Below are 16,585 nucleotides of genomic sequence, written 5' to 3'. Positions count from 1 at the left end.
CCCTCCCCCTCCCCCCCTCCCTCCCCTCTCCCTCCCCCCTCCCCCTTCCCCCCCTTCCCCCCTTCCACACCTCCCTCCTCCCTCTCTCCCCCTTCCCTCCCCACCACTCCCCTCCCGGTTACAATGGAAACCCTACGAGGACGGGCCCAACGGGCACACTTGTGCTAGTGACTTATAAAAGTCCTAATTGTATTCTGCTTCTATAGCTTCCTCGTTTCAGAAATGGATACCAGGCTGTGAGTGTTCATCTTATCCATGACCCCCCCTGATCTTGTACATCTCAATAATGTCACCCCCAGCCTCCTGTGTTTCAAAGAACAAAGTCCCAGCCTTTCTAACCTCTTGCTGTAACTCAATTCCGCATGCCCTGGTGAATATATTTTGCAACTTTCTCATCACTGACGTCAGGCTCATCGCCCTGTAGTTCCCTGGCTTATCCTTCTTAAATAACGGTACAACATTAACCATCCTCCAGTCTTTGTTAGCACCAAAACATGGCGACACGTGTGCTACCTAGGTGAGGCCTGCTACATGATTTTATCAGGTTGTCTGCACAATAAAGCATTTCACTGCACCTAAGTACTTGTGACCATAAAGTATCATTGAATCATTGGAACTTCACGGGATCTCTGAAGTACCTCATGAATGGTTCTCAAAAGTACTTTATCAACTGGGACACAGTTTCTATAGCAACTAAAAGTTGCTATAGAAATCCAAGCTCTTCTTTCAGTGGGATAATGTCCAGATAATCATTCTCAGTGCTGTTACAAGAAGGATAATCATTGGCCAGGACCCTGAGGGAAATGCATCCTTCGAGGCGAAATATGACAGCCCATCTCTGCAAGGGACCAACACTTCTGGCATGCAGTCCCTGTGGTTGGAACTGATGCAGGATCAGTGTTGCAAAGGTTCAGGCTTGTGGTCATGGAGTAGGGAGCTCGGACACCACAGAAACAATTTCTGCCACACATTACCTTTTGGGGAAACCCTTCTCTCCTCTTTGTTTTTCCCCACCCCTTTGTTTTCCCCGCTTGTCAGAATAAAATGGCAGTTCTGTAACACCAGTAACATCCAAAGGAACTTCTCAGGAGAGTTTTCTTACAAACTTGGACACAAATAAGAGATGGAATGGGTGTAGTATGGTGGGGGTGTTACAGAGAGAGGGAGGGGTGTAGGGGCTGGAGGGGGTTACAGAGAGAGGGTGGGGTGCAGGATATGGGGTGGTTACAGAACGAAAGGGGTGTAGGGTTTGGGGTGGTTATAGAGAGAAGTAAAGTAAGGGAGAAAGGGAAAAACAAGGTCAGAGAATGAGTTAAAATTACAAAATGAAATGGAGATGCGGTTAGCCTATGGTCCATTCTGGGTGCCAAGTGCAGGGGTGGTGTGTGGATGGGACGTTGCAGTGGGACCCAGGAATTGTTGGGGAACAGTTGTGTGTGAAGGTCAGAGGGACTGCTGGGCCAGACCACTCTGGTCTCCTGAGCTCTGTCATTGAAAGCTGGGGCTGCACTTGATGTCGCAGTGCCCTCACCCTGCGTGCAACGTGGTTGAACTTCACCCTGCAGTGAGGTCGGGCTGGGGACCTGCGGTCAGTGTGTGGATTGACCAGTGGGGCTGTGTGGACCGGTTGTGGCTGCCGGGGATGTGCATGGGCTGGTGGGTTGAGCAGCAATGTGAACTCCACTCCTCCGCCGAGACCGGCAGGTGAACTGCTGTACCCTTCAGTAAACTCTGTTAATTAACAGCCAGCAGCCCAGAAACGTCCTCTCTAGCCCGATTGCATAAATCAAATAACAGCACGTTAGTGATTAAACTCACTGACAGAAACCGGGACTGAGATCTGAGGCTTTGGCAGCTGCCTGCTGTAACCGTTGGGTGACTTATTTGTCCTGATAAATGAGATCGCTGCTGATAAAGAATAAGGCCTCCTTTCCCTTGACTCTTGTTAATGATTACACACTGACAAAGAGAGATTGAGCCAGCCATATAATGTCGCCTTTACAAGGGAGCACAGTTCCCTCATAGTAACAGCAACAAGATCTCCTTGGGACTTAAATGATAAGACCTGTTTGTGATTGAGGGACGTGGTTCAGTTGTGACCACTCTAGATCCTGAATCAAAAGCAGCATGGGGGTTTGAGCGGTTGGAGTGCTGGATTAGGTAGCTGTGAAAGCAGGCAAGGGGAGGGTGATGAGTGATCAACTGCACCTCTGTTTGGCCTGGTACAGGCAGTAGATCCCAGTGGTGCTGCCTGTTGGTCTGAACAGCCTACACCAACCAACACGCCCCATCTACACTATATACTAAAACTCTCGTTTGTTATCTTGTTTGTGACTGAAACGGTACACGATATCGCGACAATTTTAGGCCCACCTTACTCATCATTTTGTCACTTTAGTGATAATGCAAGTAGTTTTATTGAAATCGGTGTTATATTTTTAAAGTTATTCACATTTTAAAGTTTAAAAGGAGGGGAGGGGGAGGGGAGGAGGGAGGGGGAAGGGGGGAGTGGGGGAGAAGGGAGTGGGGGGGTTGAGGAGAGAGGGGGGAGGGGGGGTGCTACACCAATGCAGGAGAGGTTTGGGCCCAATGGGTCCACTTTGTCCACTATCCCTCTAAACTTTACTGTCCTATCCATGAACCTGTCTAAATGTTCGTTAAACACTACCCACTGGCTTGTTGCCCCAGTAGGGTCCAATTCCACAGGTCAATGACAGCACAACCTGGCTGCACTCCTGAAAGGAGGTGTTTTCGTTTTTAAATAGGCCCTTTGGCCCTCCGAGTCCACGTCGACCATCGATTACCCGTTATTACTTGTTCCAAGTTATCCCACTTTCTCATCCACTCCCTAGACACTAATAATACAGAGGCCAATTAACCTACAAACCTGCACATCTTTGAGGAAACTGGAGCACTCAGAGAAAACCCACGCTGTCACGGGGAGAACCCGGGTCTCTGGCCCTGTGAGGCAGCAACTCTACTGCTGTGCCACCGTGCGCCACAAAGGAGCCCAGCTCCAGTGGTGGAGGAAGAGGGCCAGCTTCCAAACTGGCCGGCCTGTGGAAGGGTCTGCACCTCCCACCATCCCCAGCAACCGGAGAGGAAGCAACTCTTCCTCAGTCTCAAGGGCTAGGGAAAGGTGCACATGGATCAGAAGAGGGAAGTTGAGAGCTGAGAGCAATGCTGTCAAATACCAAGAGGCTGTTCCCTTTCCAGCTGGTCTCTGGCCCACAGTGTCCAGGCCTGACTGATGCTGGGGGGTTAAGGCTGGGTAGCAGGAAGTCACGCCAAGGGCTGAGAGACAGGATTGACAGCCTCCACAGGGCAAAGAACACAGAAATCGGCACGGTGGCGCAGCGGTGGAGTTGCTGCATTGCAGCACCAGAGAGCCGGGTTCGATCCTGACTACGGGTGCTGGCTGTATGGAGTTTGTACGTTCTCCCTGTGACTGCATGGATTTTCTCCGGGTGCTCCGGTTTCCTCCCACACTCCAAAGAGTTTGTAGGCTAATTGGCTTCGGTAAAAAGTATAAATTGTCGCTAGTGTGTGTAGGATAGTGTTAGTGTACGGAGAACATTGTCGGCGCTGACTAGATGGGCCAAAGGGCCTGTCTCCACGCTGTATCTCTAAACTAAATTAAACTAAACTAACCTGAACTGAACAGAGCCCAGAGGGCAAGGACTAGCCCCACACACAGAGCCCACAGGGCAAGGGGCAGCAGCGACTGTGGGAGACTCTGCGACCCAGAGCCTCACCTCAGGAAGTTAGTTTTGACTTAGTTTAGGGCTGAATGTGGGAGAGTTGTGTCTACAGGCACAGCCAATGTCTTGTGCAATGGGCAGTGTGCAATCATATCAGAGAGGTGCTTATCTGTACTCCAAGGCCACAAGACAGAAGAGAAGGTTGGGTGATAATTAACCTTGCGAAGGCCGAGCTCAGCTCCCACTCTGTGACACTGCAACACTGGCCACTGTATACTGGGAATAGAGTGCATACTGCAACACAGCCTACCGTACACTGGGAATGCTCTGTACACTGCAACACTGCCCACCGTACACTGGGAATGCTCTGTACACTGCAACACTGCTTCACACTGGCCGCTGGTATTGGGCTGCACATTGCTGCCGTCCTCTCCCCTGTGCAGTGTTTCTGGTGCATCGAAAGAGGCTGATCAGCTCATTGAGCTCTGCTGGCCCTTTGTACGATCCCTCATTGCGCACATACTGAACCTTCCTTCCCAGACCATGTGCTGCCATCTCACTGGGTGAAGTTATTCACCCCACGCCATCTCCAGTGATGCTGTTGATTATCTAAAGTCGCTATCTCTTGGTTTCCAACCCTCCAGCCAAAGGAAACCGTTCCTCCAAAGTTACTCTGTCAAAGCTCCTCCATTATCATTAAATCTCCCTTCACCTTCTCAGCTTGAAGGAGCAGATCCTTGCTGCATTTCCTATTGTTGTTTCATTCCTCTTCAATGCCTGCACAAGTTCTGAAGAAGGGTCTCGAACTGAAACGTCACCCATTCCTTCTCTCCAGAGATGCTGCCTGTCCCACTGAGTTAATCCAGCATTTTGTGTCTATCTTCAGTTTAAACCAGCATCTGCAATTCCTTCCTACACACCTTTGCAAGTTCAGTTTAGTTTATTGTCACGTTACCAAAATAAAGTGAAAAGCTTTTGTTGCGTGCGAACCGGTCAACAGAAAGACAATACAAGATTACAATCGAGCCGTCCACATTGTACAGATACATGATAAAAGAAAAACGTGAATCATGTTTAGTGCAAGATAAAGTCCAGTAAAGTCTGATCAAAGATAGTCCAAGGATCTCCAATGAGGTTGATAGTAGCTCAGGGCCTCTCTCTAATTGTTGGTAGGATGGTTCAATTGCCTGATAACACCTGGAAAGAAACTGTCCCTGAATCTGGAGGTGTGCGTTGTCACATTTCTGGTTTGCAGGTGTGAGGATGAACTTTGAGTAAAATCCCTGCAACAGAAACAGACTGCTGGGGGAACTCAGTCGGCCAAGCCGCTTCCGTTGGGGCAGAGCGGTGGTCGACATATCAGTTCGAGATCCTGCATCGAGTTCAACCTGTCGTGTGCACAAGTACGGTGAGGTACCGCTACAATTACAACTATGCTTGCAACAGCATCACAGGTACACAGACTCAGACATCACACACATAAACAAATGATACATAAATTACACACACAATTCTTAAAGGAAAGAAGACTACAGACAATAAGGCATTAAAGTGCAAAAATATACTTAGAAATAAATACAAGTCCACAGAAGTGCAAGAGGCTACAGTGTACTGTTGCCGAGGTAGGATTGGGGTTGTGCAAGTTGGTTCAGGAACCTGAAGGTTGTAGGAAAGTAACTGTTCCTGAACCTGTTGGTTTGGGACCTCAGGCTTCTGTACCTACTGCCCGGTGATAGCTGCAAGAAGAGGGTATGGCTCACATTGTGGGGATCCTTGATGATAGATGTAGAAACAAAGAACAGCAGTTGCTGGTTACCATACAAAAGGACACAACGTGCTGGAATAACAGTGGGTCAGGCAGCATCTCTGGAGAACGTGGATAGGTGACGTTTTGGGCCGAGACCCCTCATCAGACTGGGGTCTTCAGCAGTCTGAGGAAGGGTCTTGATCCAAAATGACACCTATCCATGTTCTCCAGAGAAGCTGCCTGACCCACTGAGTTACTCCAACACGTTGATGATAGATGATAGATGCCACCTTCTTGAGAAAGCGTATCATGTTGAGGCTTTCAATAGAGGATCAAGACCCTGTGACCCTCACCATGGTCTAGTCGGTCGGTCTGGCTTGGGAGACCAATGCAAGAGAGTGCAGCCTCTCTGTGGCATCAGCACGACAGGATGAAGGGATTCTCAAACCTTCAATGTGATCTCCCATCTCTGAATGCACCACCCTTCAAAAGTGTACCAAAGATATTAGGAAGAAAAATACGTGATTTTATAATTTTTACCCGGGGTACTGTGCTGGCGGGAGTGCCTGGGGGTTTAACCTGTCACACTGGGTCTCCTCCTCCTGTTCCCACATCATGGGACCGATGGGCTGAACGGCCTCCTGCTGTTCTTGTGTATCAGGATCGATGGGCTGAATGGCCTCCTCCTGCCCCCATGTTTCAAGATTGATGAGCTGATCCCCACACCTGCAAACCAAGATTGACCAACCTTCTACTGGACCTATATAAAATGACCGAGGGGCTGAATGGCCTCCTGCTGTTTCCGGGTAACCAGCCAACAGTTGAAAGGCTGAGGTATGACCAGCTGACCTTCCACCGAGACCCCAATGAAGTGATGGTGTGCCAGTTGATAGACAGACAACTTGATTCATGGGAGCAGGAGGAGGCCATTCAGCCCATCGACCCTGGTACACAAGAACAGCAGGAGGCCGTTCAGCCCATCGATCCCATGATGTGGGAACAGGAGGAGGGTACCCAGTTGCTTCTATCTGCTCTGGAAAAGCAAAAAGCTTTTAACAGAGAGAGATAGGGAGAGATAGAGAGAGCGAGCGAGCAAGAGAGCGAGAGAGAGAGAGAAAGAGAGTCTGCCCACCATCAGCCCACTGGTCTGCGTGTGGTAAAACGACAGGGGAAGGTCTTGAAAGGGACTTTATTTAACCCAGATTGACTTTGTACCCCTCGGGATCAGGAGGCTCAGAGATAATTTGCCACAGGCAGCAATAGAAGCAGCGAGGAAGCTAACTAATGCGTGTGTGGTGACTGGGGGAGATACACAGAGGCGCAAGAGGTGAGGTGTAAGAGCACAGAGAGAGAGAGAGATGGGGCTTCAACAAGACTGATGTAAGTGATGAATAATGCAATGGCTCTAAAGGGTGACAACCCCCATGGCTTGCTGGCTTCCTCTTCATGAAGATGACGAGCATATTTCACATCCTCAACCTATAATTTTGCAAGGTCCTTGCAATTTGGAAACAGTTCCTTTAAATTGGAAAACAGTGCATGTCACAATGCCATTTAAGAAAATTGGTAGAAGAATACCAGAGAATTACAGTGCCATTGACCTGACATCTGTGGCAGGAAATTACTTCAGTCTCTAATTAAGACCAGAGTAACTGAAAACATTGAACATTTGCAGAGATCAGGGAGTGAGGAAAGATTTGTAAAGATTGGGTTGTGTCGGAGAAACCTGACTGAGTGCTTTTGTGGAAGTAATGGGATGTCCAGGGAATGGTAAAGGATCCTACCTCTTCTCATCTGCCAGCAAGGACCCTCACCAAATCAACCCCTCCCCGGAACGTCACCTATTCCTTTTCTCCAGAAATACTGCTTGACTCGCTGAGTTACTACAGCATTTAGTGTCTATCTTTGATGTAAATCAACATGTGCAGTTCCTCCCTACCTCCCTCTATTGTCTGTCTGACTCCCCTCACCCCCCCCCCCCCCCACCTGTCCAACACTACACTGAACATCCCAACCTTATCATTGGCCCTGCTGTCCACATCTGCTTGACCTACGACTGTACAACTTCACCAAACCCACACCAGTCGTATCCCCTATCTCCTCCCCTCCCCACCCCACACATCTGATCCACCACCAGTCCAACATCCCCACACACACCAGCCTGATTCCCTCATCACCTAACTCACCCCACACAACTGTCTGAGCCCCCCCATCCACTGCCCACCAAACCCCACCCCACCTCACACATCTGTTTGTCCCCTATCAACTGGCCAACCCACCCCACCCCAATATCTGATTCCCTATAAACAGCCCACCCCACCCACACATTTGTCTGATTCCCTGTCATCTCACAACCCCTCTCAAACCTTCATCTGACCCCTATCATCTGCCCAACTTGCCGCACACATCTACGTGGCCCCCTCCATCTGCCTAAACCACCATCTATCCATTAAACCATCTGATCCACCATCTATCCATTAAACCCATCATCTGATCATCTCTATGACCAATCCCTCTTTGGTGTTTCTGATCCCCCAACCATCTTCTATCCAATTCCCCCAACTCACCCTCAATAACATCTCTACAGACCCAGTCATCTGTCTGTTTCACTCCCCTCCCCTTCCCCTATTCATCTGCTCAATCCCCATTGCCTTTAATCTGTCTCACCATTGGTTTTGTGTCCCCCCTCACACAACCTCTCTCGCACACTGTCCCCCACAATCATCTATTTAAGGGACCATCTTCACAGTGGAATGTTTTGGCATCTCTCTCCCTGTAAGATCTACTCTACCCCGACATCCTGAACCGTGGATTATTGGGGCCCTTCACTGGTTTACAGGGCTGGATGGAGTCTAATCACTTCCCCCGGTTGCAGGCTCAAGGACTGGGGCGAGGCTACACGGAGACTGGTGCTCCAGCCGTGAAGGTGGGAAGATGGAAGGGGTCAGAAACACCAGTGGGGGTATTGGTCGTGGCGATGATTAGATGATGGGCTGAATGGGAAGACTCCCTGCCCATCGGGCGGTAGAAATCTGGAAGACCCGTTTACAGGCTGCAGCCAGTGACCGATCGATAGTCAGTTTTAAATCCGAGAGGTTGCAATAGCCGAGTGGTGTATCTGGTAGAACCGCTACACCAGGCTGCTGCACCAGGCTCGATCCTGACCTCCACTGCTGTCTGTGTGGAGTTTGCACATACTCCCTGTGTCCTGGTCTTCCACTGAGTCCCGCAACCCAAAGATGAGATAATTGGCCACTTTAAATTGCCCTTAGTGAGTGAGGGTGATTGATAGATTCTGGGGGGAGGGGGAGGAAGTTGATGGGATCGTGGGAATAATCTAAAAAACAGCGGGATTAAGGTAGGATTAAAGTAATTGTCTGGTTAATGGTTACTGCAGACTCAGCAGGCCCGAGGGCCTGTTTCCATGCTTTGACACTGCGAATCATGATATGAAGACGTATGGGGAAGAGGAGAAGATATAGTTAGGTCACAGATCATATTGAATGGTGGAACAGGGTCATGGGCTGAAATAGGCTTCTCCTTTTCATATGTTCCTCTATTCATAGATTGCCGCACAGTAAGTGAAACCTGAGGATGGGAATCTATAAACAGCCCACATTCAGTGAGACTGGCCTGAACGCCTACTGAATGTTGCCCTGTCAGCAAGTGAAGTGCAGCAGCGTCAGACTGGAAGAGGAATGTGGAACACAATCCTCAGCCCCTGCCCCCTCCTGAAGCAATACAGCGACAAGGCACTGGCTACCACCCAGCTCATGCTGAGGATTGGGTTTAAATCTTTCAGTGCAGGGCGGCACGGTGATGCAGCTGTTGGAGACGCTGCCTCACAGCGCCAGAGACCCGGGTTCGATCCCGATCTCGGCTGTCTGTGTGGAGTTTGCACATTCTCCCGATGGGTTTTCTCGAGGTGCTCCGGTTTCCTCCCTAATGTTTAGGGAGTGGAGGCGAGCGTGGGATAACATAGAATTGGCGTGAACAGGCATGATCGATGATGGTCGTGGACTCAGTGGGCCAAAGGACCTGTTTCCATGCTGTATCTCTACTCTAAACAAAACATGTATTTAGATATTGGCAGTATTTTCATTTTAATTTCTGGGGGTGGAGTGTGCAGTGAGGGGAGGGGGATATGGGACCAGATTCATTTGTAGCTCACAGAAAGGAATTGGTTCATTCTTGATATTAGACAGCTGGATGTCTAAGAGCAGTGTCTTGTCCTTTGGAAACTGGAGTCACTGTGAGGCGTTTCAATGTCCTGGACATCTGAAGATGCTTCACAACCGTTAAAAGGGGAATATTGAGAATTAATTAATTAATTAATTTAGAAAACACAGATATTATAATTAATCAAAACACAATAATCCTAGAAATAATTACAAGCTCTCAGCCTAAGCAATATAATTTTAAGATGTAGAAACAAGAAACCGTAGATGCTGGTTGCCTGCAGCACCAGAGGATTAAACACCCTTGACCACTGCTGTACCACCATCAAGGATGCCTATCGCTCTATCCCGCGCCCTCACTTCGGGAAATCCAACCATTCAGCGGTGGTGCTTCTTCCTGCATACAGGCAGCAACTGACGAGCGCACACCCAGAGGTGAGGAGCGCACAGAGCTGGTCTTGGGAGGCAGAGGAACAACTATGGGACTGCTTGGAGTCGGTGGACAATGTTCAAGGACTTGGCAACGGACCTGAATGAATTTGCCACAGTCATTACAGACTTCACAAGGAAATGTGTGGAGGACTGTGTTCAAGAAGGGAGCGAGAGAGAAAACAAGGAATTATAGACCAGTTGGCCTGACATCGGTGTTGGGGAAGATGCTGGAGTCAATTATTAAAGAGGTAATAATGGCGCATTTGGATAGCAGTAAAAGGATTGGTGCAAGTCAGCATGGATTTATGAAGGAATCCTGCTTGACTAATCTTCTGGAATTTTTTGAGGATGTGACAAGTAAAATGGATGAAGGAGAGCCAGTGGATGTAATGTATCTAGACTTTCAGAAAGCCTTTATAAGGTCCCACACGGGAGATTGGTGAGCAAAATTAGAGCACATGGTATTGGGGGTAGGGTATTGACATGGGTAGAGAATTGGTTGGCAGACAGGAAGCAAATAAATTGATTTATGAAAGGGCATGGATTTATGAAAGGGAAATCCTGCTTGACTAATCTTCTGGAATTTTTTGAGGACGTGACAAATAAAATGGATGAAGGGAAGCCAGTGGATGTAGTGTATCTAGACTTTCAGAAAGCCTTTGATAAGGTCCCGCACAGGAGATTGGTGACTAAAATTAGAGCACATGGTATTGGGGGTAGGGTGTTGACATGGATAAAAAATTGGTTGGCAGACAGGAAGCAAAGAGTAGGAATAAACGGGTCCTTTTCAGAATGGCAGGCATCGGGGAGTGTAGTGCCGCAAGGCTCGGTGCTGGGGCCGCAACTATTTACAATATATATTAATGATTTGGATGATGGAATTAGAAGTAACACTAGCAAGTTTGCAGATGACACAAAGCTGGGTGGCAGTGTGAACTGCGAAGAGGATGTTAGGAGGTTGCATGATGACTTGGACAGGTTGAGTGAGTGGGCAGATGCATGGCAAATGCAGTATAATGTCAATAAATGTGAGGTTATCCACTTTGGCGGCAAAAACAAAGAGGCAGATTATTATCTCAATGGTGTCAGATTAGGTAAAGGGGAAGTGCAATGAGACCTTGGTGTCCTTGTACACCAGTCACTGAAAGTAAGCGTGCAGGTACAGCAGGCAGTGAAGAAAGCTAATGGCATGTTGGCCTTCATAACGAGAGGATTTGAGTATAGGAACAAAGAGGTCCTTCTGCAGTTGTAGAGGGCCCTGGTGAGACCACATCTGGAGTATTATGTGCAGTTTTGGTCTCCTAATTTGAGGAAGGACGTCCTTGCTATTGAGGCAGTGCAGCGTAGGTTCACGAGGTTAATCCCTGGGATGGAGGGACTGTCATATGAGGAAAGATTGGAAAGACTAGGCTTGTATTCACTGGAGTTTAGAAGGATGAGAGGGGATCTTATAGAGACGTATAAAATTATAAAAGGACTGGACAAGCTAGATGCAGGAAAAATGTTCCCAATGTTGGGGGAGTCCAGAACCAGGGGCCACGGTCTGAGAATAAAGGGGAGGCCATTTAAAACTGAGGTGAGAAGAAACTTTTTCACCCAGAGAGATGTGAATTTGTGGAATTCTCTGCCACAGAAGGCAGTGGAGGCCAATTCACTGGATGGATTTAAAAGAGAGTTAGATAGAACTCTAGGGGCTAGTGGAATCAAGGGACATGGGGAGAAGGCAGGCACAGGTTACTGATTGTGGATGATCAGCCATGATCACAATGATTGATGGTGCTGGCTCGAAGGGCCAAATGGCCTCCTGCACCTATTTTCTATGTTTCCTACAAAAACCATCCAAGTGTTCCCTAACCAGAAGCCTCGGATGAACCAGGAGATCCGCAATCTTTTGAAAACCAGATCCCAGGCATTCAGGTCTAGTGATGTAGAGGTCCATAAGAAGTCCCTACAAGACCTTGACAAGGCCATCAAAAAGGCCAAAAGGGACTTCCGCTCAAAGCTGGAGGATGAGGTGGATGTTCGGCAACTGTGGCAGGGCTTTAATGCCATCACCTCCTACAAGGCAAAATCAGGAGGCAGCTCAAGCGACAGTGAAGCATCACTCCCTGCCGAGCTCAATGCGTTCTATGCACGCTTTGATAGGCCTTCCCGAGCCCCCATACACCCTGATGGTATTACAGTCAGCTTAGACTTCCATGTTTAACAGTGCAACCATCAGTGTGTAAGAAAGAACTGCAGATGCTGTTAAACCGAAGGTAAACACAAAAAGCTGGAGCAACTCAGCGGGACAGGCAGCATCAGGTTCTTGAACCGACCCGCACAATCCTAATCCTACCTTGACAATGGAACACCACAGACCTCTTACGCCATGGACTTGTTCTTTTTTCTAGTCATATTCGGCACTGATGTCTCGGATTTTGCAAAGTTTATCTTTCCACAGTCATGCAGAATTGATGCATGATTTATGTTTTGTGTGTTGTCTGAGTCTATGTGCCTGTGGTGCTGCTGCAAGCATGATTTTCATTATACCTATACCCTCACTGCACCTGTGCAGATGACAATGAACTTGACTTGACATGCTCAGGAGGCCAGGACTTGCATCGTCGTGCCTGGCTGAAGATTGGCAGTGCTGTTCGGACCTGCCATCCACGTCAGCATGGCTCAAGCTTGGGCAAGCCACAGCACAGCGTTGGCCCGGCACATCAGTGTGGATCATGCTTACCATCTTTAGGTGAGGTTTTGCCCTCTAAACTCTGCCACAGACTGCAAGAGTACCCTCATTGAGCAATCCTTGACACTGTGCCGTCTGATGTGATGTAAAACCCAGAGTACCTCACACACACACACAGAAACATACACACACACAAACTCATACACACACAAACACATATACACATAAACACACACGCACACAAAAACACATGTACATACACACAGGAATACATACACAAGCATGCATGCACACACACACACACAAAAACACATGTACTTACACACAGGAACATACACTAGCATGCACACACACACACAGAAATGCACACACACAAACACACACACACAAACACACACACATGCATCACAAAAGCACACCCATACATACACACACACATTCTGATTACATTTTGGGCTTCAGCAAAAGCACACGCACAGCATAGAAATGATTTTATAAAATAAAACATGGTAGACTGCACAGAAGTGAATTTGAGTGAGTTTGCTAGTGATGGGAAGATCTGTCATTTGATGTGTTTGCCTGGAAACATGGCTGGGCAGCAATAATTACTGGCGTTTGATCTGCCTGCTCTTTGTAGAAGCTGCAACACTTAAACCCCCTTCTGCAGAGCTTTGTGTCTTCATGATGGAATTTATGAGTGAGACTGGGCACATAATTGTAAGTTAGCGAGAGAGCAGTCTTGTGTATTTGTCTGAAAATATATATGTGGAAATTAGTGTTTATGTTTCAAAGTGAATGTAAAGTATATGTAAGAGGGCCTGCGTGTTATATCCTTGTGATTGTGTGTGAATCTGAGAACATGCAACATTCTGAGTATCTATAGTGCGTGTGTGTTCATGACCATGTGCATCTGTCTGTGTGAGTGTATGTACACTGGGACCGCAGCTATTTACAATATACATTAATGACTTGGTTGAAGGGATTAAAAGTACCATTAGCAAATTTGCAGATGATACAAAGCTGGGTGGTAGTGTGAACTGTGAGGAAGATGCTATGAGGTTGCAGGGTGACTTGGACAGGTTGTGTGAGTGGGCAGATGCATGGCAGATGCAGTTTAATATGGATAAGTGTGAGGTTATCCACTTTGGTGGTAAGAATAGGAAGGCAGAGTATTATCTGAATGGTGTCAAGTGGACGTACAACGAGATCTGGGTGTCCTAGTGCATCAGTCACTGAAAGGAAGCATGCAGGTACAGCAGGCAGTGAAGAAAGCCAATGGAATGTTGGCCTTCATAACAAGAGGAGTTGAGTATAGGAGCAAAGAGGTCCTTCTGCAGTTGTACACGGCCCGAGTGAGACCGCACCTGGAATACTGTGTGCAGTTTTGGTCTCCAAATTTGAGGAAGGATATTCTTGCTATTGAGGGCGTGCAGCGTAGGTTGACTAGGTAAATTCCCGGAATGGCGGGACTGTCATATGTTGAAAGACTGGAGCGACTAGGCTTGTATACACTGGAATTTAGAAGGATGAGAGGAGATCTTATCGAAACGTATAAGATTATTAAGGGGTTGGACACGTTAGAGGCAGGAGACATGTTCCCAATGTTGGGGGAGTCCAGAACAAGGGGCCACAGTTTAAGAATAAGGGGTAGGCCATTTAGAACTGAGATGAGGAAAAACGTTTTCAGTCAGAGAGTTGTGAATCTGTGGAATTCTCTGCCTCAGAAGGCAGTGGAGGCCAATTCTCTGAATGCATTCAAGAGAGAGCTGGATAGAGCTCTTAAGGATAGCGGAGTCAGGGGGTATGGGGAGAAGGCAGGAACGGGGTACTGATTGAGAATGATCAGCCATGATCACATTGAATGGCGGTGCTGGCTCGAAGGGCCGAATGGCCTCCTCTTGCACCTATTGTCTATTGTACCTGTGTGTGCGTGTGTATGCACATGACTTTATGTGTGGAGGGCAGTTTGTATGTGTGTGAGTACATACGTCTGTGTACTGATTTGGAGTATGTTACTAATGTGGAATATTCTCCCTGTGATCGCGTGGGATTCTCCCCACGTGCGCCTGTATGCTCCCACATTGCAAAGACATGCGGGAGTTAATTGGGCTCTATAAACTGCTCGGTGTGCAGGGGACTGGTAGAATCTGGGGGCAGCTGATGGGAATGTGGAAAGAATAACATGGGTTAGGATAGGATTAGTGTAAGGATGGCTGGCATGGACTGGGTGGACTGAAGGGCCTGTTTCTGCGCTGCATCCCCCCATTACTCTATGCTCTGCGACAGAGAGCTAGGGATGCCTTAAATGTGAGCAGCCTGGGCCAGAAGGGGTTAATCCTTGCCTGTTAAGTGAAATACAACACATGGACAGTCACTTGACAACACAGGAAGCTGCCCTGGCAACATTTCAAACCCTACCCCGCAACTGTGTGTGTGTTTCCATTGGGAGGGAACCAAATGCTCCACGACGTCTTGTGTAACATTCCTCTCCCCTCCCTGCTCCTGCAAGGAAACCATCACAAATTCTACTCAGCAGCACAGACACAGCCCTGCTAGGCCGCTCCCAGCCGCTGCCTCTCACCACCCCCTGCATCTAGCACACTGGAGGGGAGCTATTTCCCCCCCTCCCCCTCAACCTTGCAGCCTCCATCTCTGATCTCTCTGCACTGGTGCAGCTCCCACCCACCTTCGCTGCTGAGCAGCTGTGGATGTTGGAGGGGGGAGGGAGTGAGGGAGGGAGGGGGGGGTTGGAGGGCAGCAGCAGCAGCTCAGAGAGCCAAGCTCTGACGCACAGGGCTGTCAGCTCTTGCCGCTGCAGGCCAGTGGCTCCTCTTCCTGTTTGGTTTCCCACCACTCCTTTCCCCCTCCCCTCCCAGCATCTCCTGGCTGCTCGCCTCTCCCTCCCGCACAACCGGCCCTGAAAGGACTTGTTTTGTTTCTTCTCTGCTCTCAGCTGCCTCCAGCCACGGTGGTGACATCACCTCCACATTCGTTGAAGTGCCTGACGAGATGGACGTGCTCGCTGTAACCCCATGGTCCAATCCCCCCACCCCCATGGTCCAATCCCCCCACCCCACCGCCCCAGTCCCCTTTAGACTTTAGAGATACAGTGTTGAAACAGGCCCTTCGGCCCACTGAGTCCATGCCAATCAGCAATCACCCTGTACATTAACACTATCCTACACACTAGGGGGATAATTTATACCGAAGTCAATTAACCTACAAACCTGCACTTTTTTGGAATGTGGGAGGAAACTGGAGCATCTGGAGAAAACCCATGCGGTCACAGGGAGAATGTACAAACTCCACATAGACAGCATCCGCAGTCAGGATTGAACCTGGGTCTCTGGCGCTGTGAGGCAGCTGCTCTACCGCTGTGCCACAGTGCTGCCCAGTGTGAGCCAGGCTGTCTGTGCATTCATGTTGCTGGTGTGTGTGGGAGCTTGCTGTGCCTGAGCTGTACCCAGGGTTGCACCAGAGAGCACTCCCTTTGGCTGCAGGGCCGGACAGAGCCTCTGAAAGGCATTGTAGGAACAGAAGTCTTTGCAAATCAGGACACGAGTGGTTTATGGAGAGGAAACAAACTGCTCTTTGTGTTGGTGGGGCTCCTGTGAGGAAAATGTGACACAGTGAAGCCTAGTTGGTTTTACAAGTCATAGGTTAACTGATTGAAAGATGCATTGTGGAAACAGGCCCTTCGGCTCACTGTCCATGCTGGTCACTCACACTGGTTCTATGTTATCCCTGTATTCATCCACTCCCTACACACTAGGCCAATTAACCTACAAACCCGCATGTCGTTGAGATGTGGGTGGAAACCAGAGCATCCGGTGGAAACCCACATGGCCACAGA

This window comes from Rhinoraja longicauda, chromosome 5 (assembly GCF_053455715.1).
Source record: "Rhinoraja longicauda isolate Sanriku21f chromosome 5, sRhiLon1.1, whole genome shotgun sequence".
NCBI classification, from domain to species: Eukaryota; Metazoa; Chordata; class Chondrichthyes; order Rajiformes; family Arhynchobatidae; genus Rhinoraja; species Rhinoraja longicauda.
The sequence above is the reverse complement of the archived record's forward strand: the minus strand, read 5'-3'. Positions refer to the sequence as shown.